This window comes from Staurois parvus, unplaced genomic scaffold (genome assembly GCF_062004578.1).
Source record: "Staurois parvus isolate SC_StPar_1 unplaced genomic scaffold, SC_StPar_1.0 ptg000299l, whole genome shotgun sequence".
In the NCBI taxonomy this organism is placed as follows: domain Eukaryota; kingdom Metazoa; phylum Chordata; class Amphibia; order Anura; family Ranidae; genus Staurois; species Staurois parvus.
This window is the reverse complement of record NW_028318095.1, coordinates 9,140,670-9,160,626: the sequence shown is the minus strand read 5'-3', so window position 1 is coordinate 9,160,626 and position 19,957 is coordinate 9,140,670. Positions and strand designations below refer to the sequence as shown.

The window sequence follows — 19,957 nt, the reverse complement described above, 5'->3', positions numbered from 1 at the left end:
CCAAAATTTTTTGTCACATTTTGCTCCACTTTCTCATCAGTTGTATTCACGTTATTTCATTTTTGTTATGACGGACTCGTATGTCCCAATATTACTGTGATTTAGTTAATATTTTATTTTACCTGATCATTTCTGTGTGTTTTGCCTGCAGTCATGGTTCATTGTCTGTTACACCTTTTGTTCCTCATTTTGGACCTTTATTATTTCACCTTTCCCTTCACTTCAATTTTCTGTTTGTTATTTTTTGCTAGAGAGTTTTTTTTTTTCTTGGGAGGGTGCATGTGATCAGCACAGGGCCAATCAGCACTGTCCAGACCAGGGGCGGACTGACCATTTGGAAACTCTGGCACTGCCCGAGGGCCCAGGGTCAGTAGGGGGCCCCATGAGATGCCCCTGGTACCTTTTTCATAGGCTTTTTTGAGTTTGGGCAAGGACACAGGGGCCCCATGATCCCCTATTGCCCGGGGGCCCCATGAGTTTTCAGTCCGCCCCTGGTCCAGAGAGAGGTCATGGGTTTTGCATCTTCCTAGAGCAGAAAGAATACTCCTACTACAAGCTTTAGCTAGTGCTTGGCTGAATACTGAAGTCAAAAGACTGCTCTGATGTCTGATGAGAAAAGGTATTTAGCAGTTTATATTTACGATAAACGAGTTAAATAATTGCATTTCCATGTTCTGTGTACTGTGGGAGACCAGATATAGTGGATGCAGGGTCCTGGGTTTTGTAAAGCAAACAAATGAAAGACATTTAACTACATTAATCCCTAAATAAAATAACACAAACTTTTGAAATTGTACAGTAGTTTTAAACCAAACTTCAGCTAACAATTTGTAAGCAGTTACAGCAATATTATTTTTCCTTTTGTGTTAAAGGTTTACATAAAAAAAAATAAAAGCTGATTATTGTAAGTACTCCTCTCAGTGTTAGATGGTTTGTCTTAATCCTCTAACTGTTCTTTTCCTTGACAGCTTGGTTTGTTAAAGAAAGTTGAAAAAACAACAGACTTCCTGTCCAGATCAACAGGTGAAAATAAAAAAAAGCCTAAAAAAAGAGAACTAACTCAGCTACCACAACTAAGAATTAATAGGCTGCAATATAATGAGATTAAAGTACACTGAAATATTTCTCGGATACCATAAGCAGTTTATTGGTTGATTTTGCCTGTTATCTGAAACTGATCCAAAAATGAGTTTTCATTTAAAATGTTAGTTGAAAGCACAGGTTAGGATTCAGTTCCATTTTTAATACAATCATGTAATGTGATTATCTCACATGCTGGTTTGGGATTCTCCTGACACACAAGTGCTTTTCACTACTAATTGTATAAAAAAATTGATGGCACCACATGCTAGAAAAGAACAGATGTACAGCTACCGTTCTTAGAACTTTCTGTAGATGAATGCGATCATGAAATTAGCATACACACTGCTGTTCAAACAGTAAGAAATGAAGAACTTCTATAAGATTCTATTTTAAGCAGCATCATACAGTTTACAACCAGCTTTTAATACAATCTGAACTATGAGTATTGTGGTGTCTGGTCTGGTGCCTCTCTTAGAAGGGTATCCCCCACCTTCTGTTCATGTTACAGGGGACTAGAGAGGCGTGAAGTATGGGCCATTTATATTAATAGGGACAGGAACAACAATAAAAACACTTTTTTAGAGTACATGGGTTGGCATCCCTAAGGGCCATTTCACACCTGAATCACTCAGGAATGCAGTCAAGTGCAATTCCTATGGGACTCAGTTTGGTACAATTTTCTGCCAATTCATTTAAATGGGGATGAAATTGCATTGGATTGCACCGAGAGTACCCATATGGAAGAAAAATATATTTGAAATATATTCTTCCCAAATATATTGCCATATATTTGAAATGCTACAATTTTGACCATATTCAATATATTTAAAAAAAAAAAAATTATATATATATATATATACAGTATATATATATAATTATTATTATTATACAGTATTTATAAAGCGACAACAGTTCGCTCAGCGCTGTACATTACAATGGGAGACAGAACAATAACAATACAATGCGATACACGAGGGGTTCGAGGGCCCTGCTCCTTGGAGCTTACAAACTAGGAGGGAGGGGATAGTGGTACAGGAGGAAATAGCTGGGGGGGATGGAGTGGTAGGAAGAGTGGAGGAGGTCGGGAATTAGCAGGGGGTGGGGTAGGCTTCCCTGAAGAGGTGGGTTTTCAGGGTGCGCCTAAAGGAGAGGAGAGTAGGTGATAGTCTGATGGATTGGGGTAGGGAGTTCCAGAGTATGGGTGACACCCTGGAGAAGTCCTGGAGGCGGGCATGGGAGGAGGAGACTAGGGAACTAGAGAGAAAGAGACCTTGTGAGGAGCGGAGAGTGTGTGTAGGGTGGTACTTGGATATTAGGTCAGTGATGTAGTACGGGGCAGTATGATGGACAACTTTGTACGTCAGTGTTAGGATTTTGAATTTGATCCGTTGGGCAATCGGAAGCCAGTGGAGGGATTGGCAGAGGGGGGTGGCGGAAACAGAGCGGTTTGTAAGGTGGATGAGTCTGGCTGCCGTATTCAGGATCGACTGAAGCGGGGATAGCCTGTGGCGAGGCAGGCCAGTGAGGAGGGAGTTGCAGTAATTGAGTCGTGATATGATGAGGGAGTGGATGAGTTGTTTAGTGGTTTCTGGGGTTAGGAATGGGCGTATTTTGGCGATGTTGTGGAGGTGGAGTCTGCATGAGTTTGTTAGTGATTGGACTTGGGGCTGGAAGGATAGATTGGAGTCAAGAATGACACCAAGTACTCTGGTCTGCAGGGCGGGCCTGATAGTGGCATTGTTGGGCGTGATGGAGAAGTCAGTGGGGGGTGGTGCGCGGGCTGGGGGAAGACTAGGAGCTCGGTTTTGGAGAGGTTCAGTTTAAGGAAGTGGAGCGACATCCAATCTGATATGTCATTCAGTAGGCTTGTGATTCGGGCGGAGACTGAGGGGGTGAGGCGAGGGGTCGAGAGATAGATTTGCATGTCGTCGGCATAGAGGTGGCAGTTGAAGCTGTAAGGGTGTATGAGTTGGCCAAGGGAGGAGGTGTAGATAGAGAAGGGGCCCGAGGACAGAGCCTTGAGGGACCCCAACAGAGAGGAGGAGCGAGGGGGAAGTGGTAGCGTTATAGGTAACGCTGAAGGAGCGTTGTGATAGGTAGGATGAGAGCCAGGAGAGAGCGGAATCTCTGAGGTCGAGGGAGTGTAGTTTTTTGAGGAGGAGGGGGTGGTCAACTGTGTCAAAAGCCGTGGAGAGGTCGAGGAGTATGAGCACTGAATAGTGGCCATTAGCTTTGGCGGTTAGGAGAGTTTGAGTAAGGCGGTTTCGGTGGAGTGTAGGGAATGGAAGCCAGACTGTAGGGGGCTTTTTTTAGATATGAAAAAAATCAGAAGAATATATTTTAAAAAATATGTTTTTAAAAATATATTCTTCAGATTTTTTTTAACATATAAAAAAGTCATTTTAACATATATTTTTACATATATGTGTAAATGCATTCCAAAAATGTAGATTTGTATTTTTAAAGACATACAGTGTATTTGCAATGCATTTTTAAAAATATTTTTCAGATATTTTGTAATAAAAACGCAGTTCAACATGCAGTGTGTATATATATATATATATATATATATATATATATATATATATATATATAAATATATTGAATATAGCCAAAATTGTAGTATTTCAAATATATGGCAATATATTTGGGAAGAGTGTTTTTAAAATATATTTCTTCCATGTGGGTAGTGCATGCACTGCTTTTCAAAGACACACTGCAGGTGCTGTGGTACCATGTGATCTAGTGCAGGCAACTGCACTGCATTGTGGTCTGCATTTGGGGTGTCATTAGAAATGGACACCTGCAGAGGATCACACACCCAGTACATTTTGTACATGGTGTGGGAAATGTGCATATAACTTGGGTTTCCCACACCACATTCCAAAGTGAACAAGCCCTTAAACTGGAATTCCTGCATGACACTAATGCGATTGTGACAGTTGCACTTTGTCACAAGAGCAAATTAACATTCTATGTAAAGAACTGAATTTCGCACCCACCTTTTAACTACACTTATAGACATTCATAACTTTGCCCATTGACTTCCTATTAAGGAACATTTCTTGAAGACTAAGGCTCCTCTACGTCCATCTTATGATTTTTCTTCCAATTGTTCTTATTCACCTATAGATTTTGACTTTCAAGAATTTTGTTTGATTCACGATATGAGCACTTTACACATGTCTGGTTATTCTGGAATCCGTATGCATGATAAGATTACCATTTTGTCATCTCTTCTACTTCTAAATTAGATTTTTCCCTATAAACACCAGGGGTAAACAACTGGACATCTTCCAAAAATTAGTTGAACAAGACCTTGTGAATCTAGTGAAATCAATGAACATTTCTACCAAACATTGCCATAACCTTACCATATCTGAAAGCAAAACTCTAAAATCTCTACAAGAAGATCCGACAATTGTGATAAAAAGATCAGACAAGGGAGGAGCTGTTGTAATAGTCAATTCCTTTGACTACCCTAACGAGGCCCTGCGACAACTCTGCTGAAGAAACCTAAGCATGTCTCTCCTCTGATCCCACTTTCAATAAGGAACAACTACATTTCATTGTTAGTGAGGCTGTATCCATATGGATCTTGACAGATTCAGAGGCCAGGACGTTTGTTACTCTCTCATCCAGAAGTATCTACTTTCCATTACCTTCCCAAGACACACAAAACTGAAGTTCCACGTTTAGGCAGCAAATGCATTGGTTCTCTAGATGAACCACATGAAAACCTGATGGATTTGTAATGCAGGCCTTGGATAATAGAATTCCCTTTCACTTACGTGACAATATACAGACTGTGCAAGCATTTGAAAGCTTACATTGCAATGAAAGTATGAAATGGCTGACTTGTGACTTCAGATCCCTAGATTCTAGCATACCTTCCAACTGGGGTCTCCGCTCAACCAAACACCATATGCATCTTTATACCGAATACTCCCCTGGATTAAAATGGTTCATTTTGGAAGGGGCGTCCTTCATTTTATACCATAACTACTTTCTTTTTAATGAGAAATGGTATGTACAAAAACAGGGGGCCTCTATGGGTGCCAGGTTCTCCTTCACCTATGCCAATGGGTTGGTGGGAGGAATATTATATTTACAGTGCTAGTAATTAATTTAGGGATTCCATCATCACATATTTTTGCTGCATAGATAATTTGATCTTCATTGTAAACTGACTTATCCACCATTGAGTTTTTTAATCATTTAAACAGCAATCCTTTAAATCTAAGGTTTGCATTTGAAGAACATCATACTGAAATAAATTATCATGGCCTTACTATGTCTGGCTCCGTTCAGACTGGGATGGTTATAGTGCGAGCATATAGAAAATCTACTTCAAAGAACATACTTTTACATGCCTCTAGTTGTTACCCCACACATACCATTAAGGCCATTCCATGGGGTCAGCTCATCAGGATCAGAAGCAGCTGTTTTAATCTCACCGATGTTGACAGGGAGGCTGCCATACTAGAAACAAGATTTTGTGAATATACTTACAAAAGATCTAACATCAAAAAAGTTTGCCTACATGCTAGGAGGCTGTCTAAAACTGATCTTCTTACAAAACAATCTCCTAAGCAAATTAGATCTGCTGATCCACCTGTATTCTCCACGTGCTATACTTTACAATTTCAGGACATTAAACATATCATATCTAGACATCTCCCTATCCTACATAGTAATGACAGTTATAAGATATTGGGTCGTGGCCTCAGATTTGTAGATAGGAGGCCACATACGACAGGAAATGATACTGCCCAGTGTATTTGTCTCTAATCTCCCATTATGCACTTGGCTAAACACCACTGGTATGTAGAGATGTGGAGCTGTTAGATGTTCCTGTTGCAATCATCTGGGTGATCCCCACACTATCAATTCATGTTCCAACGATATTTCCAACAACATCACACAACTTGTTAACTGTCACACACAATTTGTCATATATTTAGTAACATGTCCCAAATGCAGCATACAATACGTGGGCACAACTACCAGACAGTTGAGTGACAGAACGAGGGACCATTTCTCAGATATCAGAATTAATAAGAATACTAGTCTGCCTAGTATTTTTTTTCACAACCTAGTATTTCCAAAATCGTCGAATGGGTAGATCAACCTGTCCGTGGTAGTAACCAATTCTCACTCCTGTGTAGGAGAACTTCAAGTGGGACATTATCTATTCTTATGAATAGTTGCCTCTTCTTGTAGTTCTTCTTTTCTCAGTGGTATGTTAGAACATTTGATTTTATCATTTACCTTTTCCTGATTATACCATCTTGTCATACATATAGTGATTAATATTACACAGGATGATTGAGTAACTTACTCATCACCATGCAATGACATATATATATATATATATATATATATTTATTTTTTTTCCCCCACAATACATGATGTTCCTGTTGCAATCATCTGGGTGATCCCCACACTATCAATTCATGTTCCAACGATATTTCCAACAACATCACACAACTTGTTAACTGTCACACACAATTTGTCATATATTTAGTAACATGTCCCAAATGCAGCATACAATACGTGGGCACAACTACCAGACAGTTGAGTGACAGAACGAGGGACCATTTCTCAGATATCAGAATTAATAAGAATACTAGTCTGCCTAGTATTTTTTTTCACAACCTAGTATTTCCAAAATCGTCGAATGGGTAGATCAACCTGTCCGTGGTAGTAACCAATTCTCACTCCTGTGTAGGAGAACTTCAAGTGGGACATTATCTATTCTTATGAATAGTTGCCTCTTCTTGTAGTTCTTCTTTTCTCAGTGGTATGTTAGAACATTTGATTTTATCATTTACCTTTTCCTGATTATACCATCTTGTCATACATATAGTGATTAATATTACACAGGATGATTGAGTAACTTACTCATCACCATGCAATGACATATATATATATATATATATATATATATATATATATATATTTATTTTTTTTCCCCCACAATACATATCAGACCCATGATATACAGTATCTCCATTGATGTTGTCTAGTAGTGTTTTTTTTTTAACTTTGTACTTTTGAGCATTTACATACATTTTTTAGTATATATTGTTTTCAATTTATTGTCAATAAATGTTTAATAGGGTTTATTAGATGTATACTGTATATATTTTTTTCCCTTCTTCTATATGAACATTTAAACTGGTAATTTTAGATTGTCACAGTCTCAAGATCATCCATTGACTTTGTTTATTACAAAGCAAAGGCTTTTCAATTTTGACATCCATGACTGATTCATCTTCATATCTCTTTGTCGTTTCTATTTGTCCTACAGTACCTACCCTTTCAATCATGTGACAGCCAATGATGCTTTTAACCCCCACCCCCTTGCTCAGAACTCCCATCTTCATTATTAAGCTCTGAGGGGGGTACAAGGGTTTTGGAGGGCATGGTACAGGGGAGTCTAAAGTATAGAGGGGTCTAGAGAACATAGCGCAAGGGGGTTTGTAGGGCATGGGAAGTGGGGGTCTGGAGGGCATGGTACAGGGGGGTCTGAAAAGCATGGTACAGGGGGTCTGGAGGGCATAGTACAGGCGAAGTCTGAAGGGCAGAGTGTGAGGGGGGGTCTGGAGGTCACAGTACAGAAGGATCTGGAGGGCACAGTACAGGGGGTCTGGAGAGCACAGTGCAGGGAGTTTGGAGGCCATGGTTGGGGGGGATGGAGGAGATGGTACAAGGGGGTCTGCAGGGCATAGTACAGGGGGTCTGAAGAGCATGGTACAGGCAAAGTCTGGAAGGCATAGCACAGGGGGGACTGGAGGATACAGCACAAGGGGGTCTGGAAGGCATGGTACAGGGGAGTCTGGAGGGCACAGTACAGAGGGGTCTGGAGGGCACTGTGTGGGGGCATCTGAAGGGCATGGTAAAAGAGCTCTGAAGGGCATTGTACAGGGGGGTCTGGGGGGCACAGCACAGATAGGTCTGGAGGGCACAGCATAGGGGGGTCTGGAGGGCACAGGGCAGGGAGGTCTGGAGGGTAAGATGCAGGGGGGTTAGGAGAGCTGCTGTGGCACAGCTACCTGTTCTGGTGCTCTGATCCCCGCCATTCCTCTTCTCTGGTCACATGATGTCACCCACTTGAAAGAGCCCGAACTAGCTGACAGCAGCTGTAGGGCAGGGAATGCCTCTGCCTAGAATTAGTTTTGAATGTTTCTTGGCTTGAGAGCTCAAGTGGCAAGATGCCTGAGCTCTTTCCTTCTCTGCGCTGCTCTGCCAATCAGTTGTGGGGGGGGTTTCGGTTGTCCGCAGTCAACAGGTGAATCACGACTGATGGGTTGCTGACCTCCACCCTAAGGCAAGAGGGTCCCTCCTTATATCAGTGTCCTCACACCCCTCTTACTTCACTGAACCCCTTTACCTTAGTGTATTCACTCTGCAGACTCTGGTGTAAAGAGTAAATCTGATAGGTCACCAGAGGTCCCCCTCACATCAGAGTTCCCAGCATTCCCCCTTAAATCAGAGTCAACAGAGTTCACCCTCAAAGTGCAAGGGAAAACTTTGTGGTCTCTGAGGTAAAGATCAACTCTGCAACTCTAATGTAAGGGGACCCTGGAGAACAGAGAACCAATTACATCACAGTTCCCCTTTACACCAGAGTCCGCAGCATTCCCCTTTACATCAGGGTCCACAGAGTTCCCCTTAACATAAGGGTCTGCAGAGTTCCCCTTAACATAAGGGTCTGCAGAGTTCCCCTTTACATAAGTGTCCCCAGAGTTCCCCTTTACATCAGGGTCTGCAGGAATTCTCCTTTACATTAGGGTCCCCAGAGTTTCCTTTTCATCAATGTCTGCAGAGTTCTCCCTTGCACTGTTGATGTACTGTAAAGGGGAACTCTGATGTAAAGGGAGCTCTGGGAATGCTGGGAACTCTGATGTAAGGGGAGACTCTAATGTAGGGGGTAACTCTGTAGACTCTTATGTAAGGGGGAACTCTGTAAAGGGCGTCAAGATCAGTGGGAAAGTCCCAGGGCTTGGGTCAAGGGGGCCCTTTGTGGTTTCTGGCACCCAGGCCCTGAAGGTTCTAGTTACACCTCTGACTTACAAACAGATGTTATCACTGCAGTGAGCTCCAGGTCACTTAGCAACTCCTTCATGAACTTTCAGGGAAGAACATACTGAGCAGGTTACATGAACACATGATCACCTTGGTAGGGACTACATGTCCCATAATCCTTATTGCTATTCCCCATCCTCTTAAGCACAGCTGCAATCACACACTGGAAGAAGAGCAGGGAAGGGGCTTGCTTGCTGCGTTCAGCTTCAGGGCTGCCTATGTTTGTACATAGGCAGTGCACCTATGGCTGTAGTCCCAAGAGACAGTGTGCACACAAGGAGAGCTCCATACTAATATGCAATGGTATGGAGCCACCCTAACAGTGGAAGGAGAAAGGAAGACTTTACAACATTAAAAAGCAGCATATAATGTACTGACATTAGCAGTGAAAATAATAGCATTTAAGAACTGACATTAGCAGTATAAATAACACAGAATCATTTAATATCACTTTAATTCAGTGCAGTTTGAATGATCTTTTATTTAAGTTCATACCACAAAATGCAAATAAAATGTAAATGCCTTAACCAATGATCATTTCACACACAAGAGTGCGCTTTCTCTAGGTAAATGGAACAGCCCACACATATTGAATAAAGTAACTGACCCATTCATTCATCAACATAAGTCAAGCACCAGCATCAACACAGCTACTACAGCCTTTTATGATACACAGTATTAACACTGCATTCCTATTGAAATCTCTGCAAGAAAAAACACTGCTGAAATGCTACAAAATAGGACATGCTGCTTTATACAAAAATGCAGCATAACATGATACGTAAAATACAGCTTTTAACGCATGCTTGCACAAATGCTCCATCAGATTTCATTCAAAATGCAAACAATCCTCGGGATCCTTCCTCTCCAATCACTTTACAAACGATTGTCGGAAGCAGAACACAAGGGGTCAAGAACACTAACCTTATAAGTGCTGACAGTGAGGTTGTGGAAAGTACATGAAAGCTTCCAGAACACATGCATTTCTGTAGGTTCAGTGTTTTCTGTTTCCTATGTAGATTTGAAATGTGTTTGATACTGAAGGATACAGGTTTTTCTCCTAGCAGCCTGTCAAATTTCCCAAAGAAGTAAGACTCATCACGAATGTGTTTAAATTTATTTTTAAAGCATTTAGAATGTATTATCATAGACATCTATTGAGCAAGCAGAGGTCTGTGATACCATAGGGTTCCTTGATCAAGGAGCAATTTCTACCTCTCAGATAAGTTCCTATTGACACCAAGGATCTTTTTGGGTATCTATAAGAGGGGGGTTCTTCCCACCAACCGCCAATGTAAGAGGCATTCTTATCACTGACCACCAATGTAAGGAGCATTCTTATCAGTGACCTTCAATGTAAGAGGCATTCTTATCACTGACCACCAATGTAAGGGGCATGCTTATCAGTGACCACCAATGTAAGAGGCATTCTTATCACTGACCACCAATGTAAGGGGCATTCTTATCAGTGACCACCAATGTAAGAGGCATTCTTATCACTGACCAACAATGTAAGGGGCATTCTTATCACTGACCTCCGATGTAAGGAGCATTCTTATCACTGACCTCCGATGTAAGGAGCATTCTTATCACTGACCACCAATGTAAGGAGCATTCTCATCACTGACTTCCAGTGTAAGGAGCTTTCTCATCACTGACCTCCAATGTAAGGAACATTCTTATCACTGACCTCCGATGTAAGGAGCATTCTTATCACTGACCAACAATGTAAGGAGCATTCTTATCACTGACCAACAATGTAAGGAGCATTCTTATCACTCACTTCCAATGTAAGGGGCATTCTTATCACTGACCTCCAATGTAAGGAGCATTCTTATTACTGACCACCAATGTAAGGAGCATTCTTATCACTGACTTCCAATGTAAGGGGCATTCTTATCACTGACCTCCAATGTAAGGAGCATTCTTATCACTGACCACCAATGTAAGGAGCATTCTTATCACTGACCTCCAATGTAAGGAGCATTCTTATTACTGACCTCCAATGTAAGGAGCATTCTTATCACTGACCTCAAATGTAAGGAGCATTCTTATCACTGACCACCAATGTAAGGAGCATTCTTATCACTGACCTCCAATGTAAGGAGCATTCTTATCACTGACTTCCAATGTAAGGAACATTCCTATCACTGACCTCAAATGTAAGGAGCATTCTTATCACTGACCACCAATGTAAGGAGCATTCTTATCACTTACCTCCAATGTAAGAAACATTCTTTCCACTGACCACCAATCTAAGAAACATTCTTATCACTGACCACCAATCCAAGGAGCATTCTTGTCATTGGCCACCATTGTAAGGACCATTCTTATCAATGACCACCAATGTGAGGAGCATTCTTATCACTGACCACCAATGTAAGCAGCATCCTTGTAACTGGCCACCAATGTAAGGAAAATTCTTATCACTGACCACCAATGTAAGGAACATTCTTATCACTGACCACCAATGTAAACAGCATCCTTGTCACTGGCCACTAATGTAAGCAACATCCTTGTCACTGGCCACTAATGTAAGGAGCATTCTCAACACTGACCACCAATGTAAGGAGCATTATTATCACTGACCACCAATGTAAGGAGAATTATTATCACTGACCTCCAATGTAATTAACATTCTTATCACTGACCTCCAATGTAAGAAACATTCTTCCCACTGACCATCAATGTAAGGAGCATTTTTATTACTGACCACCAATCTATGGCACATTCTTATCACTGACCTCCAATGTAAGGAGCATTCTTATCACTGACCACCAATGTAAGGAGCATTCTTATCACTGATCAACATTGTATGGAGCTTTCTTATCACTGACCACCAATCTACGGCGCATTCTTATCACTGACCTCCAATGTAAGGAACATTCTTATCACTGACCTCCAATGTAAACAGTATCTTTGTCACTGGCCACTAATGTAAACAGCATCCTTGTCACTGGCCACTAATGTAAGGAGCATTCTCAACACTTGCCACCAATGTAAGGAGCATTATTATCACTGACCACCAATGTAAGGAGCATTCTTATCAGTGACCTTCAATGTAAGGAACATTCTTATCACTGATCAACATTGTATGGAGCTTTCTAATCACTGACCACCAATGTAGGGAGCATTCTTATCACTGACCACCAATGTAAGGAGAATTGAAATCAGTGACCTCCAATGTAAAGAGCATTCTTATCACTGACCTCCAATGTAAAGAGCATTCTTATCACTGACCTCCAATCCAAGGAGCATTCTTGTCATTGGCCACCAATCTAAGAAACATTCTTCCCACTGACCACCAATCCAAGGAGCATTCTTGTCATTGGCCACCAATGTAAGGAACATTCTTATCACTGACCAACAATTTAGGGAGCATTCTTATCACTGACCACCAATGTAAGGAGCATTCTTATCACTGACCACTAATGTAAGGAGCATTCTTATCGCTGACCTCCAATGTAAGGAACATTCTTATCACTGACCACCAATGTAAGGAGCATTCTTATCAGTGACCTCCAAAGTAAGGAGCATTCTTTTCACTGACCTTCAATGCAAGGGGCATTCTCATCACTGGCCACCAATGTAAGGAGCATTCTTATCAGTGACCTCCAATGTAAGGAGCATTCGTATCACTGACCACCAATGTAAGGAGCATTCTTATCACTGACCTCCAATGTAAGGAACATTCTTATCACTGACCTCCAATGTAAGAAACATTCTTCCCACTGACCATCAATGTAAGGAGCATTTTTATCACTGACCACCAATCTATTGCACATTCTTATCACTGGCCTCCAATGTAAGGAACAGTCTTATCACTGACCTCTTTGTCACTGGCCACTAATGTAAACAGCATCCTTGTCACTGGCCACTAATGTAAGGAGCATTCTCAACACTGACCACCAATGTAAGGAGCATTATTATCACTGACCACCAATGTAAGGAGCATTCTCATCAGTGACCTTCAATGTAAGGAACATTCTTATCACTGATCAACATTGTATGGAGCTTTCTAATCACTGACCACCAATGTAGGGAGCATTCTTATCACTGACCACCAATGTAAGGAGAATTGAAATCAGTGACCTTCAATGTAAAGAGCATTCTTATCACTGACCTCCAATGTAAAGAGCATTCTTATCACTGACCTCCAATCCAAGGAGCATTCTTGTCATTGGCCACCAATGTAAGGAACATTCTTATCACTGACCAACAATTTAGGGAGCATTCATATCACTGACCACCAATGTAAGGAGCATTCTTATCACTGACCACTAATGTAAGGAGCATTCTTATCGCTGACCTCCAATGTAAGGAACATTCTTATCACTGACCTCCAATGTAAGGAGCATTCTTATCACTGACCACCAATGTAAGGAGCATTCTTATCAGTGACCTCCAAAGTAAGGAGCATTCTTTTCACTGACCTTCAATGCAAGGGGCATTCTCATCACTGGCCACCAATGTAAGGAGCATTCTTATCAGTGACCACCAATGTAAGGAACATTCTTATCACTGACCACCAATGTAGGGAGCATTCTTATCACTGACCTCCAATGTAAGGAGAATTGTTATCAGTGACCTCCAATGTAAAGAGCATTCTTATCACTGACGTCCAATCCAAGGAGCATTCTTGTCATTGGCCACCAATTAAGAAACATTCTTCCCACTGACCACCAATCCAAGGAGCATTCTTGTCATTGGCCACCAATGTAAGGAACATTCTTATCACTGACCAACAATGTAAGGAGCATTGTTATCACTGACCACCAATGTAAGCACCATCATTGTCACTGGCCACCAATGTAAGGAGCATTCTTATCACTGACCACCAATGTAAGGAGCATTCTTATCACTGACCTCCAGTGTAAGGAGCATTCTTATTACTGACCACCAATGTAAGGAGCATTCTTATCAGTGACCTCCAATGTAAGGAGCATTCGTATCACTGACCACCAATGTAAGGAACTTTATTATCACTGACCTCCAATGTAAGGAGCATTCTTATCACTGACCTCCAATGTAAGGAGCATTCTTATCACTGACCTCCAATGTAAGGAACATTCTTATCACTGACCTCCAATGTAAGAAACATTCTTCCCACTGACCACCAATGTAAGGAGCATTTTTATCACTGACTACCAATCTGTTGCACATTCTTATCACTGACCTCCAATGTAAGGAACAGTCTTATCACTGACCTCCAATGTAAGGAGCATTCTTATCAGTGACCTCCAATGTAAGGAGCATTCTTATCACTGGCCATAAATGTAAGCAGCATCCTTGTCACTGGCCACTAATGTAAGAAGCATTCTCAACACTGACCACCAATGTAAGGAGCATTATTATCATTGACCACCAATGTAAGGAGCATTCTTATCACTGACCACCAATGTAAGAAACATTCTTCCCACTGACCACCAATGTAACAAGCATTTTTATCACTGATCAACATTGTATGGAGCTTTCTTATCACTGACCACCAATGTAAGGAACATTCTTATCACTGATCAACATTGTATGGAGCTTTCTTATAGTGACATTCTTTCACCTGACCATTACACTAATGTCTAGAGAATGTATATAGTTTCCTGTTAGAGGGGGTTTCCCGAGTCTGGAAAGTTATTTCAAGGATCCCTCCTTGTTAAGTATGTGCAGGAAGGCTGAATTAGATTCTCACACTTCATGGTTGTTGGAGATGTTACAAAGATTGTACTATGTGTGGCAGATTCAGATTCAATTGCCTGGTAACTAAGCAGACATTTGTAGATCTAGAGCAATTCTAATGTACTCCATCGCATAAAAATTGCATCTCAGTTTTCATGTGTGCTAGTATGGGGAGATTTTAGAAGGATTACAATGCAGCAAGATGAATCAGAGAATCAGAAACACGGGGACACCTGTAGTGTGTGTGCTTATACACAGTATATAAATATACAATATTTATCCTATAAGAATCTTGGTGGCATCACCATAAAAGTCTCAACTGTACTCCAAATCACATCACGCATGCTTGTTAAAAAGTAGGTACCATGGTTTTTTCACTACTTACTGACAACAGTTTCTCAAGCCCAACTTCAACTATTACTACCCAACAGAAGTGACAGCACACATTTCCTTAGGTTCATTTGGGGATAGTAACTTCACATACTAGTCATAGCCAGAGAAAGTCCAAAAATACAGTAACTTGAAATCCTAGTAGAATGATGCCCATAACAGTACAAACCTGGAAAACCTGCTAAAACCTCAAACACAGAACATGGATTCCCTCTTTCCTCAAGACAGCAAATGCAAGTACAAGCACACAAGAACCTCACAGTGCACTGGACAAGCAGCGGTTAATACAACTGCTTTGCAGCACTGGGGACATTGGTTTGAAAACCCAGTCAGGTCACTAACCGCATGGAGTTTGCATGTTCTCCCTGTGCTTATATGGATTTCTCTCTCCTTCCAGGTACATGCTGGTTAGTTAATTAGCCCTAGTATGTGATATACAGATCTTAGATTGCAAGCTCCTTGAAGGCAGGGACTGATGTGAATGAAAAGTTTGTATGTAAATTGAGTAAGTATGTAAACTGAAAGAGCTATATAAACACTACAAAGAATTGTGTTAATCAAAAATGTATGTTTTCACTTGCAGCAGGCATTCCATGTTTTCAAGCTGAAACTGTTGAATGCTGCAGACTGATCTATGGAATTAGAATCCCCCTATCAACACATCCACTTTGCTTTTTTCATCTCAAGTTTTTAATAAAGACACTTATATATGAAATGTAATATAAAGAAAAATGACACACAAGTGGAAAGTGGGACTTATTGCAATGAGAATGGTTTCCTACATTCTGGATAATTGGTCCCAGAAGCTCCAGTTAGGTCCAGCCTAAAGGAAGTATTCCCAAGGCATGGGATGCGGTTGCTATTGGAAGCATCTCCAGTTCCCATAGCTCACCCCATGTGTATTCAGCCAACTTCTGAAAACTATTCTTAAAAAAATGGCATGTTCTACTGTATAGGAATATATAGATTTAAAAAATGTGACCAACCTAGTAGACTTACCTGTCCATAATTCCCACCTGGACTGCTCACTTGTATTGTAATGGAACTTTCTGCTCATTTCTTCCCAAAATGCAGAAGAGTTTGAAGCTGATCCCTTGTTAATCCATATGTGTGCTGACAGGGAAGGACGTGTCCATTATGACAACCCTTGGAGTACTATGTAAGGCAAATTCTTGTAGAAGAGATAAGGCAGAGGCAGCACACAGACTCGCAGGCAGCCTGACAGCTGAGAGTTCTGTACACCACTCTACTGAGCCAGCCACATTCCAGGGACTGGGAGCGCTACACCAGAGGGACACTGCCACCTACTGGACACTTTGTATTCAAACACCAGTCTGACCTGCTGACTGTTCTCTGCATGATTCCCTGTTCTCTATCTACAATACTAGAAATTCATCTGCAGTTTTTTTTGGTTTTTGCTTTTTTTTTTTTTGTCTAGAAGCATTACCCATAAGACTTTAAAAATGTGTAAGGCTATAGAATAACTACAGTAAGTTCTTGGCTTTCTTGCTTTTTCAGACATGCTACAGTTCTTATCACCTTCTGTAAAGCAATCCATGTTGGATCACTTTTCAGAGAGTGGTGTAGCAGCAGCAGTACTGCCACCTACTAAAGCCTGTTTTTTTTTCTTTGCTTTGATTTTCAAATGGCCTAATGGCAATTTTACATTGTGAGACCACACCACAAATGCAAGCTGAATATTTGGCTTGCTGTTGCGGTGCCGCCCCAGTAAATGCAAAAGGGAAGTTTGGTAAGCAGTGCCACTTGTCAAACGCTGCACCCTGAGTTAAAGCATCACCGCTCTGTCTGCAAAGCATCATCGCTCCAGCATGGATACAGCCCTATTCAGCTGTCATTTGCCCCTTGGCTAGGGCTGTCCCAGCTTCAATTCCCACTAGTGCAGCACCCAGACAAACTGAGCAGACCCTCTCAGCAGCAGCAGCAGTGGCTGGGATCCTGTGAAGTAGGGTGGGCTTTTAGCATTGCAGCCCTCTCTGGCTGGGAACTTCTCCTGGACAAAAACCATGGACTCTGGTCTCCAGACTATTTATACACTCTCCATCCACCATCTGGACAAACCTCTCTAGGGATTTGCTGAGGCTGCACAAATATTAAGGCTGCCCACCTAGCTCTGACATCCACTATGTTCTGGAAAGCTCCAGAAAACAGGGGGAAGCAGCTAGACTAGCAGCCTGTAGAGCACGCAGCAAACTACAACAATTTCACACACACAGCTCTGGTTACAGAAGAACAAACTATATTTTCCTACCCTAAAAATCTAGCAACCTGACAAGAACGAGTTGTGTACAGTTCAGGTCAGCAGCCCGAGGGGTGGGGGGGGGCAATAAATCCTTGGCTCAGCCACCTGAAAGAGGCCTTACTCATCAAGAGCAAAAGCAGACCTTCACTCCTAAAATGGACTTTCCTGGTGACAACATGGCAGCATACACGTGGTAGAGCCTGGATAGGAAAATTAGGATAAGTATTTGATATAAATTTTTTCTTTTTCTGGTGCCAACATGGTAACATGGTAGCATACCACATGTATGCTGCCATGGCTTGGTGCCAGGAAAGGAAAATACTGTTAGTAATTGATACGATTTTCTGTTTTCCCTCCCTGCAATGCCACTCCCTTCCACAATATAAAAAAAAAGTGTTTTTCTTTTACATTTTTTTTACTCTAGCCTGCTCCATCTGCTTGCTTGTCTAGGTGAAAATGATGTATCCTGTTCTGTCAGCCGCAATGAAGAACAAAAAAAAGGCGCACCAACCTTGTGCATTACCTTAGTAAAAATCCCATCGAGAGGGAAGACTCTCAGGGTGGATCTGACGCATTTCGAAGGGGGATCCCTTCTTCCTCAGAGCTGACAAAACTGAGAATGCCCTCCTCTATATATAGCTTAAATCTATATGTGAGCTTTCCCATATGGGCTGGACATTGTTTCGAATTTGGGATTTTATATGCCTTATATATTGCCACTTTTATAAGTATATATCTTAATTCAATAAAAATCACTCTTTTGTACTCAGGTAATGCACAAGGTTGATGCACTTTTTTTTTGTTCTTCATTGCAGTTTATGTCCGGCTTCCCCAGCCTTGTGTGAGAGCTGAACAACCTTTGATCCGTTGATGGACAAACTATCACAGTAATCGATCCATCCGCCCACTTCTGATCTGGGTCCCTGACTGCAGGAGGTGTTGTTTTTGGTTTTCACTGCTCTGTCAGCCTCCTGGGATGTCCCCATTACATATCTCAGGGCACTTCAGGTGCACAGACTCAAAGTGGCTGGAGGGTGGACCAGGCAGCAGGTCACTGGGGACTGGCTTGTAGGCAGGTGCAGTCTAGTATCTCCACTGTAAGTGGCGCTTGACTGGATTGGTGCTGCAGCTGTAAAGTCAAAAGAAAATTGGATTCTCTTTGGTTTTCTTGGTTTTCTGAGGCAAGGTTACGCTGCATCCAGGTGACCTTGGTGGCCATCTTGGGTCAGCAGAGCCTTTTTAAGTGCCTACCCCCAGGCTTTGGTGTGCTTTTTGTGTATGGATAGCAAAAAAGGGTAGAGCACTTGTCTGTCAAGGAAAGTGATTAGTGGCAGGGAAAGGTCCTGGACGAGTAGAGACAGGTTAGGGAAACTAGCAAAAACTGTATTGCCCCACCTAGAAACAAAGTGCATATACAAGAGAATTTAAAAGTGAGCATAAAAGTCCATATAATGAGTTAAAAAAGTGCTGCATTCCCAGTCCATACCCAAAAAATCCAATGTGAATGAAACATACCAAAAGATCCCGATAGTAATCAAAATCTTCACCACCTGTGTGCATACACAATCGCACCCTGCTTAACAAATTCTCAGACCTTAAAGAACGGAGGTCTGGCTACGCATAGAGGGACAAAACCGAAATGGATGGATCAAACCAACATCGGTATTCCAATGGGATAAACTAGCACCGGATTGTGTTAATACCTAACATGAAGGAGAAGGTCTCTCATAGTGTAGTTTTAAAACAATCACATTTTATTAAAATATAGAGCCTACTCACAAGTGTAAGACAAATACTAGCACTACAATCTCTACTGGTCCAACACCACGAAGGGTGTGATGTCACCTCTTTAACTCCACCCGATGCTTTTCATCTAATAGGACATCATCACTTTGGCAATGGGGGGGGGGGGGGGGATAGGGACATGCCATCTTGCATCAAAATCCTCCCAGATGGGCTTGGACTGGCTAGGCTACATTCTGCTCTCGGAGGAAGATGCTGTTGGAGCATCAGAACCAGGGTCCTTGCCCAAACTCAAAAAAGCCTATGAAAAAGGTACCAGGGGCATCTCATGGGGCCCCCTACTGACCCCAGGACCTCAGGCAGTGCCCGAGTTTCCAAATGGTCAGTCCGCCCCTGATCAGAACCCATTCTACTGTGCATGTTTACACAGAACTGTGAGTGCTGCCAGTTGGGTCCTTCTCCATTGGGCTGTTTCCTAAATACAAGTTTTGTTATCTGCAACTGGACTCAATGTGTTTACTGCCGCCGCACCACACTGCACCTACCCACAGGCTGCAAGAACCCAGAAGAGACAGCCAGGGAAGATGGCAGCATGGGACCTAGTGTGTGGCAGCAGAGGAGCACATTTCACAGAACAATGCTGGATTCACTGGGTAGGTGAATTAGTTCTCTGAAGAAAACCTGACACCACTGGTAACAGAGGGGATGAAAAAAAGC

General features: G+C 41.8%; 1 long non-coding RNA gene across 1 annotated transcript in view; it reads right to left on the bottom strand.

The window, feature by feature from the left end:
* LOC149457883 (uncharacterized) overlaps nt 1-16,462 on the bottom strand; it is a 221,968-nt gene extending 205,506 nt beyond the window's left edge. Inside the window, exon 1 of the long non-coding RNA XR_016313541.1 lies at nt 16,237-16,462. This is a non-coding gene — a long non-coding RNA (uncharacterized LOC149457883). The remainder of the gene's footprint in view (nt 1-16,236) is intronic.
* Between the last annotated feature and the right edge of the window lie 3,495 nt (nt 16,463-19,957).